Source organism: Macaca mulatta, chromosome 12 (assembly GCF_049350105.2).
Source record: "Macaca mulatta isolate MMU2019108-1 chromosome 12, T2T-MMU8v2.0, whole genome shotgun sequence".
NCBI classification, from domain to species: domain Eukaryota; kingdom Metazoa; phylum Chordata; class Mammalia; order Primates; family Cercopithecidae; genus Macaca; species Macaca mulatta.
In genome coordinates, this window is record NC_133417.1 from 49,225,480 (window position 1) to 49,246,050 (window position 20,571).

The 20,571-nt window shown below is 37.9% G+C and overlaps 1 protein-coding gene across 50 annotated transcripts in view; it reads right to left on the reverse strand.

Annotated features, from left to right (window-relative positions):
• Positions 1-20,571, reverse strand: part of GTDC1 (glycosyltransferase like domain containing 1) — a 376,627-nt gene that overhangs the window by 318,249 nt on the left and 37,807 nt on the right. For 26 of the 50 annotated variants that reach the window (XM_077956034.1, XM_077956009.1, XM_077956020.1 and 23 more), the window contains one exon: positions 20,301-20,423. The gene's annotated coding sequence lies outside the window, so the exon portion shown is untranslated. 50 annotated transcript variants of the gene reach the window in all.

Consider the following 20,571-nt stretch of genomic DNA (forward strand, 5'->3'; position numbering starts at 1 on the left):
AAACGCCCAATCAACACCACAAGGCAGGGGAGAGAAAAGAGCTCAAGTTTAGAAGGTTTGGAGGAGTGTTCTAAGGACTGGTCATATAAGGAGTAAATTCATGATCAAGAACACACACCAATGCTGAAACATAACAGTTGTGCCTCGAAGTAAAACATATGACAAGGACATAAATTACTGGATGTAACCATTTATTGGAAGAGAATTTATTGAATTTAAATTACAGAATTCTGGAGTGGGCAGGAATTTGAGGGTCACAACCCTCTCCAAACACAAGACTTCATATAACTTTCTTCTTAGGGGCAATGGCCCAGTGTGACATTGTGATAATAAGAAATATACGGCCGGGTGTGGTGGCTCACGCCTGTAACCAGAGCACTTTGGGAGGCCGAGGTGGGTGAATCACAAGGTCAAGAGATCGAGACCATCTTGGCCAACATGGTAAAACCCCATCTCTACTAAAAATATAAAAATTAGCTGGGCATGATGGCACGCACCTGTAGTCCCAGCTACTCGGGAGGCTGAGGCAGGAGAATTGCCTGAACCTGGGAGGCAGAGGTTGCAGTGAGCCAAGATCAGACAGAGCAAGATTCCGTCTCAAAAAAAAAAAAAAAAAGAGAAATATGTATTTGTTCTCTAACTATGGTTCCTGGCATAGAGCTCCTAGAGCCCTTGTGATTTCCTAAACAATAGGGGCATTAGGAGAATCTTGTTCTATTTGGTCTTTGACCTCAGTTCCTGACAGAGTTCCTAGGACTTCTGTAATTTCCTGAGTGATAGGAGAATCTTGACACAGTTTCTAAATCTCTTGGAATTTCCTGTGTGATAGGAGCATGTATTGTTCTAATGAGGTGACTCTTAGTAGGCTCCTGGATACCCTCAAGACGGGGGCTGGGTGCCAGGATACAAACCATGATTAATGGGCTGGAACTTTCAGCCCCATCCCCTGACCTTTTGGGAGGTGATGGGGTCTGAACGTTGATTGAGTTGATCACCAATGACCAATGATGTAATCAATCATGACTATATAATGAACCTCCATAAAAACCCCAAAGGGGTTCAGTTCGAGGAGTTTCCAGGTTGCTGAACACATGGAGATACTGGGAAGGTGGTATGCCTAGAGAGGGCATGCAAGCTCTGCACCCCACCAGACTTGTCCTATGCATCTCTTTCCTCTCTGGCTACTTGTCCATACCTTTTGTGATATCCTTTATAATAACCCAGGAAACGTAAGTGTTTCCGAGTTCCGTAAGCCCTCCTAGCTAATTAAACCTGAGGAGAAGGTCATGGGAACCCTGATTTATATCTTATACCCCGTCAATCAGAAGCACAGATCACAACCAGGGACTTGCGATTGGCATCTGGTGGGTTGTGGGGAGCAGTGCTGCGGGACTGAGCCCTTAGCTGTAGAATCTGACCCTATCTCCAGGTGGATGGGGTCAGAATTGAATTCAATTATCGGACACCCAGTTGCTGTCTAATGGAAAAATGTGGCGTTAACAGTGTTGAGTGCTGTATGAGAGTGAGAAAAAAAAAGTTTGTTTTTTCCTTTACACTCAACATCTTTGGGAAAACTCACCATGATGAAGAGCTAAAAATTCAACCCTTGGAACACTCCTTTGAAGCCTTGAATGGCCGGGCGCAGTGGCTCAAGCCTGTAATCCCAGCACTTTGGGAGGCCGAGGCAGGTGGATCATGAGGTCAGAAGATCGAGACCATGCTGGCTAATAAGGTGAAACCCCATCCCTCCTAAAAATACAAAAAATTAGCTGGGCATGGTGGCGGGTGCCTGTAATCCCAGCTACTGGGGAGGCTGAGGCAGGCGAATCACTTGAACACGGGAGGTGGAGGTTGCAGTGAGCCAAGATTGCGCCACTGCACTCCAGCCTGGGCAACAGAGTGAGACTCGGTCTCAAAAAAAAAACAAAAAAAAGCCTTGAATGTTAGTATGCTATTTCTGCCTAAGCCCTCTTCCCTGTCAGGGACATTGGCCTGTCTACTCAGACTTCAAAATCTGACCTATTCCATCAGACTCAGACTTTGACTTTGTCCACTAGACTCCTCTTACATGTCAGACCTTCTAAATATAATTATGACCCTGGTCTGTTACCACCTCAGGTCAGTTCCCAGATCCATCTGCCCTCATCTATGAAACAGCCCAAATACCACCATTCCCACTGCCTACTGCTCAGTCTTAACAGCCCCATGATTGCAGGGAAGCTTAACGCTTAAGGAATCCATCCTGGCCTCACCAGTCCAACAACCTATTCCAATTCACGTATCTATACTAGCGTTTGTTTGGCTGTTACTTTACCAGGGCACAAGACCACCTGAGATTCTGATAAAAACTACAGATCTTCTCCTCTGAAGAAGGCCTGAATATATATACATAGTTGTAAATAATTTCACAGAGTTCCCATGAATCCTAAGAACTCTTGCTAACTATAACAGGGACTCTCATATTTAAAAAATTAAATACATATTCCACACACACACATACACAGACACACATGCACACATGAGGAGAAATTTTACTTATGTCTATAGTGATATGTAAAGACATGCTTTTTTCATTGTTTTTATTATTCTTTTTAATTGTTTATGTCCCCAAGGGGTCCTGATGATCAATCAGGTTTGAGAGTCAGTGCTCCATAGGATTTACAGCACTGGTCTACAAAGAAAGGTGACTACTCAAGGCAATTATCTGGAGTGCATGGAAAAATATTAAAATTCTGTTTTAAAAAAAATTATAGAAATTGGGTCTTGCTATGTTGCCCAGGCTGCTCTCCAACTTCTGATCTCAAGCAATCTTCTCCCTTCAGTTTCCCAAAGTGCTGGGATACAGGCATGAGCCACCACATCCAGCCTAAAACTCAATGTTATTTTATTTTTATTTTTGTAGAGACAGGGTCTTGTTATGTTGCCCAGGCTGGTCTGGAACTCCTGGGCTCAAGTGATCCTCCCACCTCAGACTCCCAAACTGCTAGGATGACAGGCATGAGCCACCATGCCCGGCCTCTGTATTTGAGACTTTGTCAGTGTCCTCTTACACATCAGATCTAATCCAATCTAATCCTTTTTTTTCTTTCTAATACTTCTATTTGTTTCAGAATTGACATGATGTATTATTACAGTCATACATATACATTGTTTATAGGTAAATAAAAATACATATTGTATGTGCTTTAAAAAATTTACTAATCATAAATTTAGATACTTCTTCAGGGAAACAACAGTGATAAACAATGCTCTGGATACACCATCAAGAACTGGTTAAGTTGTAGGGATTAACTGCAACGGTATACACTCGCATGGCCTAATACCTCCCATCAAAACCATGCCTGTAATGGTGTACCTCAGTATCATACTTCACACCCCTATACTCTTAATAGTTCATACGCTTACATAACTTTCATAAAATATAGCAAGTCATTACATCAATACTTATAATTTTGGGAGAGGCACTGATTTACAATCATATCGTTATTTTTTAAAGTGTAAGCAGTAATGTATTATCAAGATATGGCACATAGTAAACATTTTATAAACAGGCATATTATGTATTTCAGTATTTCTCAAATCAGAAAAGTTCTAATATGAAGTAAGGCAGACAATAGGTACCCACTAGCCACATGTACAGTACATGAAAAGTGGCTAGTACCACATGTTTAAATGATACTCTGGATATATTGGGTTAAACTAAACACATTATTAAAATTTATTTCAAATATTTATTTTTACTTTTTTTAACGTGGCTATGTTAAAAATTAAAAATTAAAATTATACACATGGCTTGCATTATATTTCTATTAGACAGTACTAGTCTACAGAACCGTAAAATAGATACTATACTTTATGAAAACTTTACCTTCATCCCAACTCCACCACCACCATAAATGTGTTCAAAGTAATATAAATAATTTACATTTGCAAAAGTTTTGCATGGATCTAGGTTTTAAGATATCAATTCAACAAGAATATATACTTTTCTTCTGATGGGCAAAAATGAGCCAACCTGATAGCCTGACAGGAATGTTGTATCCACACACCCTAATGCAAAACCGTGAAGTTAAAAAAGAGTTACAAGACATTCTTAAAAATCAAATTTATATACTATAAGCTACATAAACACAACAGGATCTATTTAGAGTCTTACACTGTTTTAATAATTGGGCTTCACCTACAAAATATTTTTTTTCTTTACTAGAGAACTTATCTCCTATCAACACTGCTGGATTGACATTTTCCCTTTCCCCTTTTGAAACTATCATCTCTTTTAAGAGAGCAAAGGTGCTAAATCAATATGTCCCATGCCCCTTTCCTTTTTGAAAGTTGTTGCAGATATAGAAGATTTGTCCTTAACACCCACCCAATCCCATTCTAGCACGTCATACAATACAAAAATGGCTAGAAAGCTAAAGTGTGCTTTTGCTAGACCTCCTTGCAACTAGTATCTGCATATGCCTGGGATTCCCAAAGAGAAACACTCCTAGGAAGCCAAAGGGAGAAAAAAGACATGGAAAGTCAGCATCAAACACAGGCAGATCCACCAATGATGGCAGGCGAGGTAATGATTCTTCCAGGGCCAGCAGCAAAAACTGAAGCTCTTCATTCGGTAGCTTCCAAATTTGAGCAGAGCATTAGGGTTCTGAGACCAGAAATGACGCAGCTCACTTAGTAAGACAGCTGAAAAGTGTGGTTCTAGCAGGAGTTGTACCTAGAAGCTCAGTCTATAGTCTTTTCCTTTTGCTACCTCAAAGACCTAGTAAACCATTACGCCTTAATAAATCCCCTTCTGCTTAAGTTAGCTCTAACATTTCTGTTGCAAGTAAGTTACTTAGCCTCTTGGTTTAGCCTCATGAGTTCTAAGTGCAAAGAGTGGAAGAAAACTCAATATGTATTAGGGATAACAGACACTGAAATTCTGTAGTATGAAAGGAAGGAAGGGGACACAGCAACATTTATTACAAAAATTACCATGCACCTACTATGGGCCAAGAGCTTTACATGTAGTCTCACTTAATCTCCACAATAACCCATCATGGTGAGTGTTTTCCTTTCTTTTTTTTTTTTTTAAGCTGATGAGAAATGGAAGAGAAACTAAGCAACTTGCCCAAGATGCACACCTCGTGACTGTTGGAGTAATGATTGATCAAGATCGGTCTGACTGTAAAGCCTGGGTTCTCTCTATCCCACATGTCTTTTACTGAGCACCACAGCCACAGTGCTCAGCATGCATGGCTAAATTATCCACCGTGCTGGAATCATCACAGAGCCAGGACAGCAATTCCTGAGAAGTGTCACCTAGACCATTAATATAGTATGCCCTGTAGAGTCAAGTGTGATGTTCAAATACAGAAATAACTAGATGATGATTATAATGACAATAGCACCCAACTACCATTTACTGAGTGCCTATGTTTAAAGTGTTTCATATACATTATTTCATTTAATCCCTTGAACATCCCAGTAACAAATGCACAGTAGGTGCTGCTTTCATTTTACAACAGAAGAAAACGAGATGTAGGGAGATTAAGAACTCTGCCAAAGATTACCGTTCAAGTCAAGTTCCGTGGCACAATTTGAACCCAAGTCTCTATGATACTCCAGTATGTGGGTGAGGATCACACCTTATATATATTTCCTCTTATCTTCTACAGGGCCAAACAAGGACTTGATGCAAATAAATATTCAATAAATCAGTGATTTTTACTTTGAAATTAGGGACATCAGATGCACATCAAAAAGGTTATATAACTTCAGCAGTCTAGGCAGACACAGTGAAAAGACATAAAGGCCAATGTTTTCCAGGAAGAGGGAAAGGATCAGACCCACCCTGCTTCCCTCACACTCTTCTAGCCTGCCCACCCTCTACTGCATCTCCTCACAGCAAGAAAAAAAAGAGCTACAGGCAAGTACTATAACTTGCTCTATCAACACTACTACACTGTTAGAAATTTCATATCATGCTGTCTTTAGAGAACTGTATGAAAGCAAGGAAATGCTATTGAACAGCCCTTCACATACCTGCCTTACACCACCTGGAGAGCTTCTTAAACAGATTCCCTGGCCTCATCTTTAGGAATTCTGATTCAGCAGGTTTGGGCTGGGGCTTGAGAAATGTGCAAATCTAACAAGCTCTGATACTAACACTGGACCACACTAGTTTCAATTCTCACCATCCTAAAACTTATCGAACTTTGTCCACCAAGTTCGGCCACCAAAAAGTAACTCATGACAATTAGGAAGATGGTATTCACCTCCTCCTTGGTATACACCATGGCTTTGTAATGGAGATATAAGCAAGTCTGAAAACAGCCAAAATGTTCCCAGAGCAGGGGCTAGGGAGTATACATAATCTACATCCAAATAATCAATGGGCCCTCAATGAGTCAAGCAGACATTTATAACTATCAGTGACACAATTATATGCATTTGTTAGAAGTTGTGGCAAGGAAGCAGGGCTGGGGGAAGGTAATAAAATTTGAAAAAATGTACTAAGTGTATGTGGGAACTCAGCACAAAGAGAAAATGTTGCCCTAGACTGGTACAAAACCTTACTTTTTGGTAATAAATGGCCCAATTCTTTAGTAAAATAACAATAGCATATATTTCCCAAATAAACACTACTACTGTTAGCAGCATAAAAAGTATTCAGTGTATTTCTAGATGATGATACTGAGCTACAAAAGGCCAAGAAAACCCAAGACAGCACATACCCAAAGATGGAGTCACTGTTCTTTTTTATTTACTAACAGACAATGAAACTTACTTATTTAAATATCATTATGACAAACCCACCCATATACAGAAATAGAAGCTTGTGCTGTTAAATAACTCAAAATATGGTTCCAAACCACATGTGCTGGGTTACAGAAAAAGTCGTCTCCTAAAGCCAAAACACCATCATTTAAAATTACACACTAGCAAAATCAACAGCATAGAGGCAGCCTTCTATTAAACAAAAGGCAGTGCATGATTTTGTTTTTGTTTGTTGTAATTTGATTGACATCAGGGCACTTGAAGTCCACACCAAGATACCGTATCAAAAATAAAAACAGGAAAAGAACCATAAAGAAAAAGAAACTGATAAATTTGCCATTAAAATTCAGAACTTCTACAGAAGAGAAGACCTCATAAACAAAGCGAATAACTCTACAAACTGGAAAAATGTATTTCTCCCACACATAACCAATAATGGTGTAAATGCAGATGCTAAGGAGAAAAAGTCTACAAATCAATAAGAAAAGGACAAATGACCCAAAAGAAACAGGTAAAAAAACATGAACATGTAATTCACAGAGAAAGAAAATCTTAAATGATCAATAAACACATAAAAAGATGCTCAGTTAAACAATGAGCAGAAAAATGCATATTAAAACAACCCTATGAAATTCATACCTACCAGAATATTTTTTTTAAAAGTCTAACAATATCAATGTTGCCTGGGAGATAGTGAAACAAGAATTCTCTTACACTTTCAGAGAACGGAAGAATTCTCTTCACTTCCAAATTGCTGACCAACTTGGCAATATCAGCTAAGGCTCAGAGATTCTACTTGCTACAATCTAATAATTCTATCCCATTATATATCATCAGAACTAGAGAAATTCACAAGATACACAAAATATTTATACAAGACTCTCCACAGCAGCATTGTTACAGCAGAAAAAAATGGAAAATAACCTAAATGTCCAGCAATTACACAAAAGATACACTATAATCATACAACTGAATATAATAAAGCCCTAAACATTCACTGAACTATAGTAGTGATGTTATGGGCTGAACTATGTCCCTCCAGAATTCATATGTTGAAGCCCTAACATCTAATACCTCAGAATAACTGTATTTGGAGGCGGGGTCGTTAAAGAGGTGATTAAGTCAAAATGAGGATATTGGAGTGGGTGAGTCCTAATCTAATTTGACTAGTGTCCTTATAAGAGGAAATGTCCTTATAAGAGGAACCTGGGATGCTTGTATATAGATCAGAGAGGACCATATAAGCAAGGTGAACAACTGCATAGCCAGGAAAGAGACCTCAGAAGAAAGCAAACCTGCCAACACATTGATCTTAGAATTTCAGCCTCCAGAACTCAGAAAATAATTTTTTTTCTTTTTTTTCTTAACTTTTATTTTAGGTTCAGGAGTACATCTGCAGGTTTGTAATTTCTGTTCTTTAAACCACTTCATCTGTGGTATTTTGTTATGGCAGCGTAGAAAACTAACACAACTTAAACATTCAAAAGAATCACCTGGAAGGCTTGTTAAAACACAGATTGCTGGTCCTTACTCTGAGTTTCCATTCACTAGGTCAGGAGTGAGGCCTAGACAGGGCTAGCTTCACAGCTACCAAGCACGGAAGGACCCTGCGCCTGGTTTAATGCTCTGCTGTCACCATCTTGACATTATTAATAGTTTCTAAACATGGGGCCCAGCATTCTCATTTTGTACTAGATGGCACAATTTATTTTTTCAGTCCTGGCCTGAGAAGCTGTATTTTTAATAAGTGCCCAAGTGATGCTGAGATTGCTGGTCAGGGACCACATTCTGAAAATCACTAAACTAGAGCAATATTTATTTTAACCTAAATAAGTCAAAAAATACAATATTGGTGAAAAAAGAATAAGTTTCAGAGGGATAGGTACAGATATCATTTGTATGGGGTTTTTACTATTGATACATGCATATTAAATAAATGTATAAAAACAACCACAGGCAATGCAAACACCTATTTGCTGCCTCTGAGGCTGGGGAAAGGAGAATGGAATTAGGCATCAGCATCACAGAGATCCTCCCTTCCATCTATAAAGCTCTATTTAAGAGATTAAAAAGGTAAAAACTGAACTAAACATGGTGTGAATTAATAGGAGATACGTGTATTGGCTTCTGTCCCTGGTTCCTCACAGAGAACTCCTAAATCCCTTGGAATTTCCAGGGCGATAGGAGCATCTTTTTTTCTAATGAGGCAACTCTTGGTGGGCTCCTGGATGATCAACAGAAAGACCAAGCCATGATTAGAAGCTTGGAACCTTCAGTTCCACCCCAATCCCATCCTATGCAGAGGGGAAAGGGAATAGATAATGAGTTAATCAGTCATGCCTACCTGATGAAGCCTCGAGAAAGATCCCTGAACTAAGGGGTTCGGAGAGCTTCTGAGTTGGTGAATACATCTATGTGCTTAGAGTGGCACACCGCAACTCCATAGGGAAAGAAGCTCCTGCGCTCAGGACCCTTCCAGACCTCATCCTACATATCTCTTCATCTGGCTGATGTGGCTGTTCATTTGTATCCTTTATCATATCCTTTCTGAATAAACTGGTAAAAGTATTTCGCTGAGTTCTGTGAGCTGCTCCCAAGAAGGTGCTGGTGGGCACCTCCAATTTGTAGCTAAGTTGGACAGAAGTTGAGGATAGCCTACTACTTGCGATTGGTGTCTGAAGTGGGGGATAATCTTGTGGGATCAAGCCCTTAACCTGCAGGATCTGTCACCATCTCCAGGCAGATAATGTCAGAGCTAAGTTAAATTGCAGGATAACCAGTTGGTGTCAGACAACCAGTCAGAGAGGGAAAAGCCCCATACACATTTTGATGACCAGAGGTGAAGTATTCTGTGCTGAGTTTGAACATAGAAGAAAACAGTTGTTTTTTCCTATTATACACATGGCAAAAAAAGGTTCAGATCTGACAGACCTAGGAAAGAGTTACATTGTATTGTACTTGTCTGTGAATTTAAAACACTTGAAAAAAATTGTAAAGGGAAATAAATAAACCTTAATTTTTATATAACCTGAATAAGGCCTAGTAAAATACTCCATTTGAAATTAAAATTTTGCCACTGAGAAGAATTTCTTAAATTCTATTTATGAAACAGCCCCTTCAGAATAACCAAAATATGGTTACTTGAAGTTTGACAATCATAATATTAAAAACTAAATGGATATATATCTACTTTAAATGCACAACACACTCTAAAAATAACTAAAAGATGATGAAAATTAAGTTACCAAAAATGAGAACTACCATCCATTGAAAAGAATAACTGTACCGTGCAGGTTAGTGTGACTCTAGTATGTCTTTCATACAAAATGAAAAAAATAAATTTTAAACTGTTTATAAAGGGATAAAATATACTGGGTGATGAAATTTCTCCAAACCTAAAGAAAATATATTGAAAAAATTATATCCCTAACATATAGAAAATCTATTTGAATTAAAATGAAAGAAATGAATACCAAATATTAGAAAGAAAATTTTAATCTAAGATAGCATAAATGCAAATTTTATAAAGGATACTTTTAACTGTCAAATTAGACAACTTTGTTTACAAAAACAAATAATCATACTGCTATTCTCATTTTAGTAGAGATATAAAATGGTAATACTTTGTGGAAAGAAATATAACACATTAATCAAAGACCTTAAAATATTCACATACTTTTATTTAGTAATGATCGTTCTAGAAATACCTCCTACGGAAAAAAATCAAAATAAAGACAAAAAATATTCATGTACAAACATATTCATCACAACATTATGTCTAGCAGAAAAAAAACATGAAAATCTTAAAATGGTATGATACATCTACTTGATAAATAAAATTTAAAGACGTGAGAAATTACTATAATTAAGTAAAAAAGGAAAGTTATTAAGTTATACATTATGATATTGACCATGGATAGCTGTAATATTTTAAAAAACTGAAAGGAAATATGACAAAACATGAATAGTCTGCCTGAGTAATGGAATCATAGTGATTTGTTTCCTCAATTTATTTTCTATAACATGTATGTCACTTCTACAATTATTATAGAAAAATAAAAATAGAAGAAAATTAGCATTTTTCACTAAATATAAAACATGTAAAACTAAGGTATTAAGGCATTTATTAAAGTACCTTAACTAACTGTTCATTATTTTAATAAATCTTTGAAACATTCATTTCCATAAAAAGGTGTTAGGCGCCAGACACAGTGGTTCATGGCTGTAATCCCAACACTTTAGTCGGCCATGGAGTGAGGACTGCTTGAGTCCAATAGTTCAAGACTAGCCTGGGCAACACGGCAAGACCTCATCTCTATAAAAAAATTTTTAGGCCAAGCACAGAGGCTCACGCCTATAATACCAGCACTTTGGGAGGCCCACCTTTTTTTTTTTTTTTAATTAGCTGGATGTAGTGGAGCACTCCCATAGTCCCTGATACTCAGGAGGCTGAGGTGGGAGGATCACTTGAGCCCAAGAGGTCGAGGCTGTAGTACACCATGATCATGCCACTGCACTCCAACCTAGGCAAAACCCTGTCTCAAAAAAATAAAGAAAACAAAGGAAAAAAAAAGTTGATTGGTAGCTGGTAAGATATAATGTACCTTTCAAAATGGAAACATATTCTTCCAGAATTCCTTCTTAGGTTTTTCTCTACTCTAAATCCTTCCAGTCACATGCACCTATATTTGGTCTAACTTCTAAGTATCTAAATATCCTAAATAAGTTTCTTAACTTTATCATTCTGGATCATTATAAATTTAACATTTAACTCATGCGCTTTCATCAACCTGCCTAATGACAATATCTGAGACCCCCGGACCTCCCATTCACCGAAAGGTTCCCTTTAAACGTATCTCTGTTTTACAAAGCAGATCTATAAGGAAGGGATCATCACCTTGACTTTGTAGATGAGTAAATTCAGAGAGGTTAACTGTCCCTATGTCACACAGCTAGAAAGTAGCAGAACTATGACTTGAACTCTGATGATTCAACTGCAATACATCACACCATTTTTCAGTACAGCTAATATAACATAAAATGCTGGGTTTTGCCATTTTAACCCTGCCCCCTAAGGGTTCTAGAGTTCCAGAAAAAGATACAATTACAAAGAAAATGTAATTGAAGGAGCTTTCCATTAATCATAGGAAAGTATTTTAATCTGTCTCCTATTTTCTACATTTAACTATTGAGCATTTTGGCCCCACAAAACTGAATCAATCTGAGGCCAGAAATAAGAGAATATAGATCATCAGGTAAAATGATGTAGCCAACTATTTTCCAAGAACAACCATAGCAATATTTCCAGTCCCTCACGCCCTTCTAGTAGCTTGTTACTCTCTCATCCAGAGGTGGAGACAATTTTCCCTCCAGCATGAATTTAGCAGGCCTTTCTATCAAGCAATAAAGTATCCTGGAAGTAGTACCGTGTGACTTCCAAAAGTAAACTATAAATAGACAATATAGGTCTCCGCAGCTCCTTACTCTCCTTCCTCTCCCCCTTAGAAGCTAGCCAACACACTAAGAAGATGCTCAGGCCACATGTAAATGTTCTAGCCAGTATCCAACCACTGTAGGTGTGCATGAGTAAGCCCTCAAATGATTCTGGCCCTCACCTTTGAGCCACATCATCTAATTATGCCAAATGAACCCTTCCAAATTAGAGACTCATGAGCAAAATACATGTTGTCCTAGTTTTAAGCCATTAAGTTTTGCAGCAGTTTGTCAATAGCAATAAATAACTAAAGCAGGTATCTTAGGCTATACTCACAGCAAGTTAAAGAATTCAGTGGTTATTTCCAGTAAATTTATATGATAATTTTTCTGCAATTATCCTCCTTGTAAATTAGCTGAACCACAGCTTATAACGCCTTTGACTTGGGGTTGGTCTCTGCAGATTTAAGCATTCTGAGCTGCTTGATTCCCCTTTTAGAGTCAAACTACATACTTTGTTGAAATTAAGTATCCCCTTAAAGATGAGTGTTAACAACTTTTCAGGGGTGAGTTCTAAGCAAGGATGCAAGAAACTCCCTTCTAAAAGACAAAATCATGGCATCTATGTTTTGGTTTACATCATAAAAGACACTTGTAGAAAGACGTGCAGTTACCAATGCTCTCCCAGAGTATAATATTTCCAAAAAATATTTTAACAGAGAATGCAAAGTAAATCTGGAGGACAACTCCACAGATTGGAGTGAAGAAAGGAAAAAATAGTATCACGCTGCACTCCTAATGCAGACATCTGTACTCTGCAGATTTGTCCACTGGTTTAGGCCAGTGTACTGTTTACTGATTGCTTTGACTTTCATTAATTTTTTATACTTCACATGTAATTTCTAATCAACTTAGCTGAAAGAAGTGACAAATTCTTTTTCATACAAATGTAACAATTTTCCCCTCTAGAAAACATTTCAATGATGAGGTCTGCATGAAGCCAACTTAAAAGCAAATAGAACAGAAAAACTGAAAACAGTTCACTTTACAGCTTTCAGGAAGAAGTTTTAGGGTGGTAGTGGCCAATGTCATATTAAAAGTTAGCCAAGGTTGGTTGCAGAGATTATTGATAAAAAGGTATTATATGAACATAATATGTAAGTTTTTGATGGCTGGTAATCAAACCTCAGGCTGGTAATCAAACACAAATTCTATAAAGATTAGAGAAAAAAAAAAGAAAAACACTTTGTTTCTTAGGCATGGTTTGCATTAGTATGAGACCTTTTTGACAGCATAATGAAGACCAATCTGTTCCTTCCTCCTAAACCTAGATCTATCTCAGCTTTAACCTCCCAATAAAGCCTTATTCAGGGTCACAGGATAGAAGAGACTAGCATCCTCACCACTGGCAAAGTAAAATTCCTATATTCTCCTTGATTAACTTTTTGAACATACAGTATATGTACACCAGATTATTTGCTAAAATTGATGTCATTTATTATAGAGTTCACTGCCAACATTATTTATTTATTTATTTTTCATTTATTTATTTATTTATTTTGAGATGGAGTCTCGCTCTGTCGTCAGGCTGGAGTGCAGTGGTGCGATCTCAGCTCACTGTAACCTCCATTTCCCAGGTTCAAGAGATTCTCCTGCCTCAGCCTCCCAAGTAGCTGGGATTACAGGCACACACCACCACGCCCAGCTAATTATTGTATTTTTAGTAGAGATGAGGTTTCACCATGTTGGGGTTTCACCATGTTGGCCAGGATGGTCTCAATCTCTTGACCTCATGATCCGTCCGCCTGGACCTCCCAAAGTGCTGGGATTACAAGCGTGAGCCACCGAGTCCGGCAGCCAACACAATTTATATCCAATCCTTTGATGAAAATCATATTCTTGAAATACATCAACTTCAGACTAAAAAATGGAAAATGAATCCAAAAGTTTACCTGTTATCCCCCCTTCTTTGAAAGGGAACAAAAAAACTATCACAAAAATGACAATCTTTCTATAAAAATTTAGAGAACAATGGAAACCAAAGGCTTAAAAATATACTTTTTACAATTAAATGTCAGGGTGATTCTGTCCTTTACAATTCATATCTGTTGTATAAACACTATGGAATCTAATAAGTTTTAAGGGCTCATTTGAATTAATATGAAATAAACAGTTGAAAACACTAAAAACATTAAAGCACACTGGTTACAGGAGCATGTTTTCAAGACAGGAAAAACTACACTACTCAACAAGGGAGTGGCAAGTGAGAGTGGTTAAAGAAATTCCAACAATTCTTACTACAAAGAAATGTTTACATTAAAACAGAGGTCATCCAAAGCCTGAAAACTTCTTTTTTGTTGTTATTGTTCATCTGAATGAGAATATCCCTGGAATTGGCAACAGATCCCACCACACCCTACTGTATACTACTTGGATATTTCAATGTTCCATGAAGAATTTGAGTTAGTGAAATCTACTGTAGACCCAAAGACTGAGGAAGAGACCATCTGTTTTATACATTACTATACCCCAAGCCCCTGGTGCAACTACATACATACAAAATACGTTTGTTGAATGAATTAGAGGGAGGGATATAGATAGGGGGAAACAAAAAGGAAGGAAGAAAGAGAACAGATGCCCTGCTGTAAACGTAAGTAAACAGAAGATTCAAACTATATTAAGAAAATAGAATTGTTGGCCAAGAAAACTTTTTTTTTTTTTTTTTTTTTTGAGATAGAGTCTCGCTCTGTTGCCTAGGCTGGAGTGCAATGGTGCGGATCTCAGCTCACTGCAAGCTCCACTTCCCGGGTTCACGCCATTCTCCTGCCTCAGCCTCCCGAGCAGCTGGGACTACAGGCACCCGCCACCACATCCGGCTAATTTTTTATATTTTTAGTAGAGACAGGGTTTCACTGTGTTAGCCAGGATGGTCTCGATCTCCTGACCTTGTGATCTGCCCACCTCAGCCTCATAAACTGCTGGGATTACAGATGTGAACCACTGTGCCCAGCCAAGAAAATTATTTTCAGTCATATTTCCTAACCCTTAGTAAGTCAGAACCTTGGCATTTATTTCCCTCTGAAAATCATCTAGAAAACATTGAGCAGAGGCTCAAAATGCTGCTAAAGCTCAAACGTGTAGAACGTGAGAACATGTGCATAAAACAACTAAGAACAAAAGATATAGTAAATGAAACAAGAAAATTAAAATACTACACTAGAAAATAGCTATTTACTGGTGTAAGAAGCATCCAGTGGGGATGGTGAGGGCCGGGGGAGAAAATAGCTGCTTAACCCAAAAGACAGCAGTGATGGAGGAATAAAGAAAGACAAAAGAAATAAGACACACAGATTATAAGTAGTAAAATGGCAATTGTAAATCTTGCCTTATCAGTAATTACATTAAAGGCTAATGGATTAAACACTAACCAAAAGGCACACACTGGCAGAATGAGTAAGAAAACACAATCCTACTTGTGCTATCTACAAGAGACATACTTTATTTTCAAAGACACAATAAGCTGAAAGTAAAAGAATGGAAAAAAATATTGTACTGTTAAAAAGTATAGTCTAAAGCTACCCCCTTACATACATTAAGTTCAGCCTAAAGGTTTCTCTGTACATAGCGAACTGTAACTCAACTGGATGTGTAAACAGACTGTAACCTATTCTTGTATCAATCACCAAGTTTCAGCCAATCAAAGACAGCCAGCTGTTGAAACTGTGTTCAAATAAGGCACACCCAGCTGTAACCAATCCAACTGTTTCTGTACCTCACTTCCGTTTTCTATATGTTATTTTTTTTTTTTCTGTTCATAAATTTTCTCCAATTCAGCAGTACAAAGTCACTCTGAACCTATTCTGGCTGGGGGCAAAGGGGATGGAACAGAGGGTCCTGCTCTATTCAGGAATCGTTCTTTACTCAAACTCTAGTTATATTACAGTTGCTTAGTCCAAGCTTTCTCTCACACCCCATATTCAATCTGTCATAATACCCCAATGCTCTACTAATAACATATATATCCAATACTAGCCATTTCTTCTCACTTATACTGCCACCCTACTATCCAAACTTGCACCAACTCTGGCTAATGCCTGGACAATTCCATCATCCTCCTTTCTGGTCTCTCTACCTTATCCCCATTGTCTATTTTCATCCCAAAGGCTAACATCCTTTTGAAGTGTAGATAAGATCACTCTGCTTAAAATCCTCTGGCTTTCCATATCAATGCATATAAGTCAGAACCCTGTCAGTGGTTTAGAAGGCCCTACCCAATCTGTCCATGCTCACTGTATGTCCTCTCAGACCTCATTTCCTAGGTCACCCCATTACAGACACACCGTCCTCTTTTTCAACCTAAATACAGCAGACGCACATGTCTTTGTCAACAATGTTCTCCTAGCAGATATCCTCATGGATTATTCCCTCACCTCCTTCAATTCTCTCCTCATTTTATCAGCTTCTTATTGAAGCCTTTCCTGATCACCCTATTGAATACTGCCACCAGACCCCCATACCTCTCCCAATCCCCTATATATTGCTTTATTAACTTCCTAGGGCTGCTATAACAATGTACCACAAACTGGGTGGCTGATACAACAGAAATGTGTTATCTCATAATTCAGGAGGCTAGAAGTCAAAGATCAAGGTGTCAGCAGGGTTGGTTCCTTAGAAGGGCTGTGAGGGAGAATCCGTTTCAAGTCTCTCTCTCAGCTTCTAGTAGCCTCAGGCAATCCTTGACTTGTAAACACTGTTCTCTAGTATCTTCACATAGTCGTCCCTCTATAAACGTCTGTGTCTAAATTTCCCCTTTTTATAAGGACACCAGTCATATTAGATTAGGGCCTGCCCTAACAATCTCATGCTAACCTGATTATCTCCAAAATAAAGTCTGTGAAAATCTCATATCCAAGTAAGTTCACATTTTGGGGTACTAGGGGTTAAGACTTCCACATTTCTTTTTGAAAGGGGATACAATTCAACCCATAACAGCTAGTACAACCATAGAGGAAGCTGAGAGGGAGCAAAACTTGGTACAAATGGACAACAGTCAGCACAGGCCCAGCCCATGATAATTGTTTTGTGCCTTCACCCTTTATTCAGGTACTCCTTCCATATTAGGTTCACAGTCTACCCAAATGTTAGGCTTTGCCTCTAGTTTTCAGCTCTGTGCTCATATGTTTAACCTGAAGCTAGAATGTGACTTTTATAGCTCACCCTTTAACTCTTCACAATCGAATCACTTTACCACTATATCACTTAATTCTGGACCCCTGGCAAGCTGCAGTCTCTCTTTTAAACCAGTTGGCTCTTAGCTCAGGTAAGCCAGCACTGGGGACATCATTTTTCTACCACATGAGTTTGAAACAATGCATTCTTATTATCCGTACTTAATGATGCAGTCTTGACAATTCTCCTACCTTAATCTCATATACACACCCTTCTTTTCACTCCTATTTTTACTACCACAAATTCAAGTTCATACTACCACTTGTTTGAATCATTAAAATAGTCTCCCAGTTGGCTACCATGCCTCTACAGTATTACTTTCTAATCCAAGAAACCAACTGCTTTGGAGATATTCCTGAAATTCAGCCTGATTGCCTTGTTCTCCCACTTAAAAGAGATGAAACATGCAGGTTCAAATGAACATTTGGTTTGAATTCTAGCTCTGACAACTACTTGTCACAAGACCTTGGGCAAGTTATTTAGCTCCTCTGAGCATTAGTTTTTCTCTAAAATGAATATTGTAATATCTACTACAAACAACAGGAGTAGTTATGAATATATCAGAGAACACATTAAAGATGGTCTGTTACCTTCTAAGGCTGTCCACTGCCTAACAAGTAAGATCTGCACACCCTTACAAGATAATCAAACCCAGTTTTGGAGAGTCCAGTCTAATCACCGATGGCTCCCCCTCAGTTCCTATGCGAGACCACTAGAGACTCTTCAATCATACAAGGCATTTAAGACTCTCTTTTCTTGTGTTATCTGCTCAGCCTAAAATACCTTTTCCCAAATCTTCCCCCATCATTTTTCTAACAGTTACTTAAGGCCCAGCTCAAGTATCATTATCTTTTAAGAACTGACTAATACAATCTTTTTTTTTCAGCTGAGTTTTATTTGTGCTTCTCTTATACCATTTATTCAGGTTGCTTACACACTAGTCTGTCTTTCTTATTAGGGCTGGGACTATGTGTTTTATCCACTATATTACTCGGTACTCTGTACTACAAACAGAAGCATTAAAGAAAAATAATAGTGACACTTAGAATTCTAAGATTAATTTCCAATACTATTTACAAAATTTATCCCAAAAAATTTATGTAGTCACCTACCCTATCTACATGTTTACAATGGAAATTGAGTATGTTCAATAAACTGGGACATGTCTAAAGGAAGATATAACTTAAATTATATAATTGAAACAGAAAGAAGAAATAAGACTTTTATGTCTGATTCATGGGGAATAATATGATTTTAATAACAGTTAGTCCTATCAATTCAAAAGGATAAACCTTGTCACTTTATTTCATTTTAAAAGATAATTTTCACAAATTATCAAATAATTCAATTTCAGAAACACTCAAACATAACAAGTGATCATATACATGTTCAAAATGTGGCACCAAGCTACATACCAATAAAATTTTGAAGATATTTTATTAAAAAAATCATATTTGATCACTTCTGCCAGACTGGAGTATATATGTAATTCTTAAATAGTAAACAGGAGAAGAAATAAATAAGCAAATCATAAACTAAAAAGGAATGATCAAATAGCGACTCCAGTATTCAAACATAAATTAACATTCTGAGTGAATAAAAAAGACTGCATTATGGCTTTTTTGTCACACATCTATTCTAGAACATACAAGAAGAGAAAAACCATAGAGATGCATGTAGTATACAGATACAAGCAGGGCCACAGTGAAAGAATGGCTACAAAGATGAGAAAGAGAGAGTGGGAAGCACCTGCTTCCAATTTGTCTAATATACACTGTAAATAGTACCTGCTTCCTTGACTGGAAAAGCTCTAAGAGAAAACTGCTCCACTGCATTAGAATGCATGCATATATATGCTTATACTCTCATGTAGCTGTACTGAAAGATATCATATGGGTCTCAAAATTCAGGCAGGGCAAATCTCAGTAACAAGATCACACAATAACCTATCCATGGTAAGGCTCTAAAGATAAGGATAGATTTGAACATAACTCTAAACATTATTTTAAGTCCTCCCCATGTCCACACAGCATGCATTTCAAACTGGACCAAGTAAAGACTCCAACACTGTCTAGAGAGAAAAGCAGTGGTTTTGCTGTGGGGATATCATCTCTCCAGGTATTGAATCCCTGACCTCTCTCTTAGCGTAATAACTAATTATCTCATATTTTAAAATAATCAATGCATATATATATGTAACAGATTTAAGCTATAAGAAGAGTACAAATATTTTCCATCTATGTGCAGTAAAAAAGATTACTTGCAGGCAAGTTTACTGAGTATCTGTCTCTTTTGGCTTTTTAATTCCCAGGAATGTTTGAGCTGACCATTAAGACTTTGCTACTAAGTTCAATTCTCAATGCTTCGTCTCTTAATGGACTACACAATGGCCCTATTTTATATCATTAACCTCTCTGTGGGCCTGATGAACTAAGGGCTCTCTCCACAGAAATATCTATTTAAAAGTACATATAAATATAAGATTTTTGCCAATGGAGAATTTTTGTCTTAGAAGCTGTCCTAACATCTGAACGTTGCTTACCTTGCTTACTTTCTCCAAAACCCTCCGGAAATCTATTTCCAGAGCCTAAGTTTGTATACTAATTCCTCCCATTTCCACCACTTAGCAGGGTAAAATGCCCTTCCTGCACTATTTCTTTATAATCCTATAATTCTCTTACAAATTAAATGACTGTATGCATTATGCTGTATTATTTTAGTTGATTTCCTATCAACTAGAAGTGTTCACTCTGAACTCCAGCTTCTCTCAATGCACCCTGTTGCATCCTGCCACAAGGCCTTTGCACCTGCTGCTCCCACTGGTATGCCCTTCAGACAGCAACTAAGGCTCACTTCCTAAGGGAAACCTTTCTTACCTGACCAGAGCAGGTTCTTTTCTGATGCTCTCAGACATCATTATTTTTTTTCTTCCCCTCTGGAATGAGAGCTCCTTAAGGCCAGAAACTGTGTCAGGTCCCTTTCTATATATCCAGCAAGTCCTAGGGCAAAAATGGTATTCATTAAGTCTCCATCAATCAAAACCATAGGTTGACAATTATTGAAGCCAGGCAACTGGTACATGCAGAGTAGGGGAGGGAGGGTGTTTCATTCTGTGTGTGTGTGTGTGTGTGTGTGTGTGTGTGTGTG